Source organism: Cornus florida, unplaced genomic scaffold (genome assembly GCF_030987335.1).
Source record: "Cornus florida cultivar Cherokee Brave unplaced genomic scaffold, ASM3098733v1 CherokeeBrave_3.0.0_Hap2_Chr05, whole genome shotgun sequence".
In the NCBI taxonomy this organism is placed as follows: domain Eukaryota; kingdom Viridiplantae; phylum Streptophyta; class Magnoliopsida; order Cornales; family Cornaceae; genus Cornus; species Cornus florida.
In genome coordinates, this window is record NW_026775575.1 from 50,050,042 (window position 1) to 50,058,193 (window position 8,152).

The following is an 8,152-nucleotide window of genomic DNA, read 5'->3' on the forward strand; positions in this document are numbered from 1 at the left end:
ATAGCGCCCTCTCAAGTTTGTCCTAATGACAGTCATATATGAGTTAGTCTCTTTTTGAACAATAACACCCCCTCAAGTTTGATAAAGTTAACGAAGACACCCCTGCTGCCTCTGACAAAAGCTAAAATGACATTGTTACCCTTTCACTTTTAAATTGCCTCATTTTTAAAAAATTTTTTTAAAAAAAAAAAAAAAAAAACACGCACACAGTGTACCAATTTAAGAACAAAAATACCCTCCACCCACAGTACTACCTTCTTCCTCATCTCTCTCCACCCACCCACCCCCCACCACCACCACCACCACCTCCATTACCAAATGTATGCTAATATATATATATATGTATATAAATATATATAGAGGATGGTAAATATGAATCAAAACAGGATGGTAAATTTTTTTATTTATAATATATATATATATATATAGGATGGTAAATATGAATCAAAACAGGATGGTAAATTTTTTGAATCAAATTAGATATATATATATATCTAACCAAACAAATCTTTACCCTCCTTGCTCTGATCTTCTTTTTATTTCCAAAGTAAAATATGTCAGTAATCAAAATCAGACTTAATTGGCAGAAATCAGTAGGCATATATCATTGCCGGCCACCACACTTCCTCACCGCCGCAAGTTGCAGATCCACACCGCTGTCGCTGCAGGTTGCCATCGCAGATCGTCACTGGCGCTTCAGATACAACATTTTCACAACAAAATCACCACCATCCACACCCCCATTGAAGACCCACGGCGGCGAAACTAATGACAACAACCACTTTTTCCTTGCCAAAATTGTCAAAATGGGTTTATGGGTGCGAAAATTGAAGAGGGTAGAGAGATATTTGACCATGAAATCCTTTGTCTTTGGCTTCTCAAACTTATTCCCAAGCTTCTCCACTACCATGTTGATAACTGTCATGCCCAACAACGCCGTTGAAATCACCAATCTCTCCCCTTTTCAATTGATCTTGATGCTTCAATCTCTGGGTTTGGGGTTAAAGGACATCAAGCTAGTTTCGACGATCTTATTATTGTTGAAGATCTTGACGGCAATGTGGTCGGTGGTGGTGTCCCTAGCGTGGTAGATCTTAATCGTACTTTTGAACATGTGTTTCACACCCAGTTCTATCTTCATCACCTAATCATCCCTCCGACTGGGCTCCACCACCTTCCACTTCGTCACCGCCACGAACATCTAAGATGAAAGCTTAGAGAGATGGTGGTTCGTATACATCAAGGGCAATTCTGTCATTGATGTCTTTAGATATTTTCCATTAAAAAATTAATTAAATGTTGAAGGGCAATCTTGTCTTTTACCATTTTTTAGGGACTGTTTGGCTGAAATTTCTAATAAGGGGTGTCAATGTTCAAAAAAGGCATAACTTGTATATGACTGTTATTATGGCAAACTTCAAGGGGTGTCGTTGTAATTAACCCTAATATTTTGTATGAACTGGGCTCTTCAGCTTAGTCTAAGTTATTATTGGGCTTGTGTTGTGTACCCAACATCATCTAATGAATTAAGTGTCTATTTAAATTTTATTTTTTATTTTTTTATTTTTTTATTTTTTCTCGCTACTCATAATGTGCCAACAAAAATTAAAATATTATTTGATTAATATTTATGTGACTGGTGTTAAAATTAAGACATGATATTTATTTATTTATGTATAACTTTAATTTCGGTTACAATAGAATAACAAAATAATATTATCCTTACTTTTTTTAATAATATTTTACAAAATAATGATATATATAATTATGAGTATCTATCTATTCCAAAAATCATACATCAAAATAAAGAAAACCGAACGTATCATTAAAAAAAAAAATTTATAATTTATTTATTTATTATTAGGAAAATTCACATGCGCCTGATGAAATAAACATTTTATATGACAAATAAACTTTAGATATTATTTGATTAATATTTACATACTTAAGATGTGTGTATATTATTCTCCTTACGTTTTTTAATTATATTTTTCAAAATAATGATATATATAATCATGAATATCTAATTCAAAAATCATATACCAAAAAAAATATAACACTATTCCACAAGGCTTTGTTAGAGAAGTGTTTACAGAGATATGGGGTGGGATGCATTTTCAAAACACATTTTTACACTAACAAGGTAGCCGCTATATCCATTTCAAAGCAGTTCTTCCCTTTGCTACCATTGGGGCTCCCTAGCTAGGCCATCTTCCTTTAATTTGGGGTTAAGATTTGAAGACTTGTACATTTCCTTTATTCATCATCTTTTACTGTCTTGATGGTGGATTTAGGTTAAAAAACCGAGTTAAATAATTCTCCATATTTAGTCTATTGTGTGATTTTTCATTTCTGATATTTCTTGATTGTTTTTGTGCTTTTGTTGTGGTCCGCTGTGACAACACAGATTAAACACATATTTCATAGTTTATTCTTAAGTATGGACATTATTCACACCAGTCCAATACGATAAATAATACAATACATGCTTAAACCATGCATATGTTAAATACGTACACAACCAAATACTGATAGAGCAATACTTCATGATCAAGGATAAACCTCGATGAGAGACCTCAAACCCAGTATGGGGGTTGTCTTGTAGTTACTGAAACCAGCATCAAAGAAGAGCTTTCCCCATTCTTTCTCGTTTCTCTCTCTACCAGTCACCAAAACCATCATCAGCATATCAAAGAAGAACTGAGTTTCTAAAGATTCATCATCTCCTTTCTCATTTTCCACCATCATGTCTATGATAATCACCTATCCTCCCTTGTCCTTGCTTGGAATTGCTTCTTTGCATTTCTTTAGTATCTTCACGCTCTCTTCGTCGCTCCAATCATGCAATATCCACTGCTTGTCATTTGCACTCAAATTATCAGAAGAATAAATTTTCCAAAATCATGAATGAAAAATGTGAACAAGATCGAGTGCAGTTATTTATGTGTGTTTTTTCGACATGGATTGGATATAGCATAAATTTCATGTGAATGAGACGAGACAGTTAGTAAGAAGTATTTTATATTGTTATCTATTTATAGCTAGCTATAGGTTGGCACTGTCATATATTAATTTTTTTTTGAAAAACAAGAATAGCATATAGAACTAGAAAAAAGGTTTGACACTTCAGCATGAAGGTAAGTTTAGTTTTGAAAAAAGGGCAGTTCCATTAGCATGCCAGTTCTAATGAAATGAACTATGTATAACACAAAGAAAATTCTACCTGTATATACCTTTAAGAGAACAGCATCAGCAGGAGGAATTGCCTCAAACATGTCCCCACCAACATAGTTCAACTTCTTAGTCCCTTGCAAACCATCAACCACATGTGGTAGATCAAACACAGTGCACTGCAAATGTGGGAACCTATTGGCGATGGCTTTCGCGACAGTCCCTGTGCCACCCCCAACATCAACCAATGAATTCAACCCCTCAAAAACCACCTTACAATCTTTGACAACCACGCTAGTAACCAACCTTGCATCACTAGCCATGGCATCATTAAAGAAATGGTTCAGCTTTTGTTCATGGCCTAAGTAGTCCCAAAATGTCCTCCCATGAGCCGTGTCAAACGGCGTGGGATCGCCATTTTGGAACCACTGGCTCACATAATGCCATGGCTTTGTCAGAATAGGATCAAGCATGGCTAACAAAAATGGTCTCACACTCAATGGCTCGTCCTTGAGGAGGAGCCGAGACGCGGGTGTGAGAAAATAACCATCTTCTTCTCCTTCATCATCATCTTCGGATACCTTCTGCTTCACAAAGAAGCCGGAGTGAACTAGAATGCGCATGAGGCGATAGATAGACAATGTTTTGGCGTGGTTGATGTTGACCACTGCAACAAGCTCAGAGAGAGTCATGGGTTGGCCATGCTTGTGGATGATGTCTGGTACGCCTAGTTGAACAGCACATTTGAGTGACATAGAGTTTATGAAGTTGAATATGTGGTTCCATATGTGAGCTTGAGAGTGAAGTAACTCTTTATCAAACTCATCATTGGTCATATCCATCTTCTTTATGCTCTCTATTTCTCTAATGTTTTTGCGTAAAACTCTTAGAACATTGATCTATATATAGGAAGTGTCAGAAGTGCCACTAGCAAAGCACGACCAGAAATAAAAAAATATATAATAAAAAAAGAAGATGGCATACTCTTTCAATTTTTAATGTTCACATGAATCACATGATTCATATACATAAAATAATTAATTGTCCCATTTTTCTATACATTTTTAATACCAGAATGCGAATGAAAAAAAAAAAAATTAAAATACCAAAATGGCCATTTATATTCTATATAAGTGTCATTTTCCTTTTATTTTACCGCATTAATAATTGAATATAAAACAATTATATATTTTCATATGTATCAGCTCTACTTTAATTAATAATTACTTATAAGGAAAGAGATATGCTCAATAATAGTTTAGATGATTATTAACTCAAAAGAACATATACAGTATATATATAAAATTAAGAGTATAAATCATTTTAAATCAGAAGAAATATTCCAATTTCCATCTTACCCAAAAAAAATATTCCAATTTCCAAGTGATAGTTTGAAAGATAAAGTGATTCACTATTTATAGGATATAAGACTAATTAAAGCACTTTAACTTACAAAAGAAAAGCGGAAAGAAATATACAAACTGAGAAATGTTTAAGAGAGAGAGAACTTCAAACTTCAGATACCGAAAACTAAACAATGCCTTCGTTTATATAGAAAAACTAAAAATGCTTTTTACTATTTGGTAAATAGAAAAATACTATTCATAAATAGTGTTTGGATAAGTTAGAATCTACATTCACTGTTCATAAATAATGTTTTGTCTTTACTTTTTACTATTGATAAATAGTAGATTATGACATCTCTTCTTGTAGTCGTGTGCTGGATTGTTGTGCAGTCGATCAGGAAGAAGATAATGTCAGTCTTCCATTGCATTGATGAGATTATGCAGTTCACATTCATCTAATGGAAGACTGCTAACCGGACTTTGAGCATAATACTCATGCCAATCAACATTTGATTGTTCTGCACCCATAATTATCTCTGTGGGAGCTTTTAATGTGAGGCACTGAATTTCTTTTAAAAATTCATTAGCTCCAATTAACTGATCAACCGAATATGTTGGGTAGCCGATAGTCAACTGTGTGACGAAAAGTCTTCTTCCATCACATAACCATCTTCTTCTCCTTCAGTCATCTTCGGATACCTTCTGCTTCACGAAGAAGCTGGAGTGAACTAGAATGCGCATGAGGCGATAGATAGACAATGTTTTGGCGTGGTTGATGTTGAGCACTGCAACAAGCTCAGAGAGAGTCATGGGTTGGCCATGCTTGTGGATGATGTCTGGTATGCCTACTTGAACAGCACATTTTAGTGACATAGAGTTTATAAAGTTGAATATGTGGTTCCATATGTGAGCTTGAGAGTGAAGTAACTCTTTATCAAACTCATCATTGGTCATATCCATATATCTTCATTATGCTCTCTATTTCGCTAATGTTTTTCCGTATAACTCTTTGAAAATTGATCTATATATAGGAAGTGTCAGAAGTGCTACTAGCATGCATGCAAAGAATGACCAGAAATAGAAAATAATAATAATAAATAAAAGATGGCATACTCTTTCAATTTTTAATGTTCACGTTATTCATATACATAAAATAATTAATTGTCCCATTTTTCTATATATTTTTAATATCAAAATGGCGAATGAAAAAAAAAAAAAAAAAAAATTTAAAAATACCACAATGGCCATTTATATTCTATATAAGGGTAATTTTCCTTTTTTTTTTTTACCGCATTAATAATTGAATGTAAAACAATTATATATTTTCATATGTATCAGCTCTACTTTAATTAATAATTACTTATAAGGAAAGAGATATGCTCAAAAATAGTTTAGATGATTATTAACTCAAAATAACATATATAGTATATATGTAATATTAAGAGTATACACCATTTTAAATTAGAAGAAATATTCCAATTTCCAACCTACCCAAAAAAAAATATTCCAATTTCCAAGTGATAGCCTGAAAGATAAAGTGAATCACTATTTGTATATATAAGACTAATTAAAGCACATTTAAAATGAGACTGTTATAATAATGTTCTTAATGAAAAATGTTGGCAGAAGAGCCAAAAAAAACCCCTCATATTATCTCATTGTTGCATAATCTTTTCGAACTATTTTTTTGAAACAAGTTGTCCCATTAAACTATCAAAAGTAAACAAAATGCCCCCACCGGGAGCTAGTTTCCAACCAACTAAATAGCACAATTACTAATTTACCTTTGCTTTTAATTTATTATTAAAAATATAAAATATTATGGGTGTAAAATTCCGATAATGCCCTTAGATTTTTATGTTTTTCATCATCTTTCTGTTTCTCTTTCCTCTCTTTCTCTCTCTACGGGTTTCTCTTTACTCTCTTTCTCTCTCTAATCTAGATGTGTAGGAGAATGGGTACACTCACTGATGTGTAGGAGAATGGGAACACTCATTGATATGATAATCAGAAACTTTATATATATGTTATTTTCTGGATGGGTTTGATGATTTTATTGGGAACACTCCAATGAAACCTTCCTATCTTGATGGGTTGGATGATTTTATTGAGAAACAATGTAATGGAAACCTTCCTGATGTAATTATATAGTATTAAAATTTAAATTTAATTAAAAAATTGCTTATAGAGAACAGACCCAAGCTGATTCCTCCATTGATTCTGGCAAAGCTCAGAAGCTCAGATTGTTGGTTTACATTGAAACAGGCAAGCTCCGGCCTGTGAAGCCGGCCAGCTCTGAACCGAAGTACGCATTCACAGGCAAGCTCCCGCCTGTGAAGCCGGCCAGCTCTGATTCCTCCATTGATTCTGACCATGATCATTTACTGTGCATTCATTCTTTATTTCAAGGAATCCTAGACATATTTCTAAGTTCCATCCACATACAGAACAGAACCTCATATAAAACATGAAATCAATTCACAAAACAACTAAATCGAATAATAAATTTAACAATTTATGTATAAGAACAACCCTAGAAAAATAAGATTTACTAGATTAATTCGATTCAAGCATGACTAACGGATTACTTTTAATGCCCGTTTAAATCCTGGAGACTACCTAGGCATGCACAGAACACAAATCTAAGGGAAAAGAGCCTCTAGGTTTCGAATTGAAACCTTAGCTCCTTCTTCCCAGTTTTCCCGGCGATAGTGACTGCCGTCAAGAACTCCTGTGCTCTTGTTACAACCTTCGAACAACCCTCCACCTTTCTCCTTGGTCCGGCCTAATACTTTGGCCTAAACCCTAACTTTCTCTCTCTCTGGAAAATATTACGTGATATCTTTCTAGAGACCTTTAGCTATATATTTATAGGCTACATATATATGACTAACCATAATCCTAATTCCCAATCCAAATCGACTTAAAAAAAAAATGAAATTATTAAAAAGGTAAGTACAATTTGTTACGTATATAATTTATGTAAGTCTTTATTAAATAAATAAATTATACACATCCCATTATTTATTAATGGATTATCTAACAATACCTAAGTTACCATAATATTATAAAATAACTTAGAACATAATATGTGATACCCCCAAATTTCGGAACACGGGTTGATCAAATCTGCGTACAAAATTAAGGGATATCAAAACAATTAAAGTATTTAAACAAGCACAGAATACAAAGATAAGGAATAAATAAACCGCTGAAGAAAACTAATAAATAAATATTAATTAATGATTCTCCAACAATTACAACTCGGGAATCCCATAACTCAAGGACCCCTTTGACGATGTCTCGGCCATTCCTATATGCCAAACTAATGTAGTGAATGTAGGTTCAAGAAAAGTTTTTTGGGTCAAGTTTAAATTTATAAAAACCACTACTACCACTACTACTAACGTAGTAAGAGTGAGTAGGGATCGTCCCAATAGATTAGAGGGCTACTAGTAATGGAATCAATGCTTAGGGTTAGTAGGTCGAGTGATCAAAGGTAGGTTGATTAAACTACAATTAAGATTAAGCAAACTCAATGTAAAACAAGTAATTAAAAGATAGAGAAAACAAGAGAGAGAGGTCTTGGGACTTAGAGATCACCACTAAGCATCACTTTTCTACACACTCAATTC

At 33.6% G+C, this 8,152-nt stretch overlaps 1 pseudogene; it reads right to left on the bottom strand.

Annotated features, from left to right (window-relative positions):
• Window positions 1–2,408: 2,408 nt before the first annotated feature.
• On the bottom strand, window positions 2,409–4,025 carry LOC132310147 (trans-resveratrol di-O-methyltransferase-like; annotated as a pseudogene).
• Between the last annotated feature and the right edge of the window lie 4,127 nt (window positions 4,026–8,152).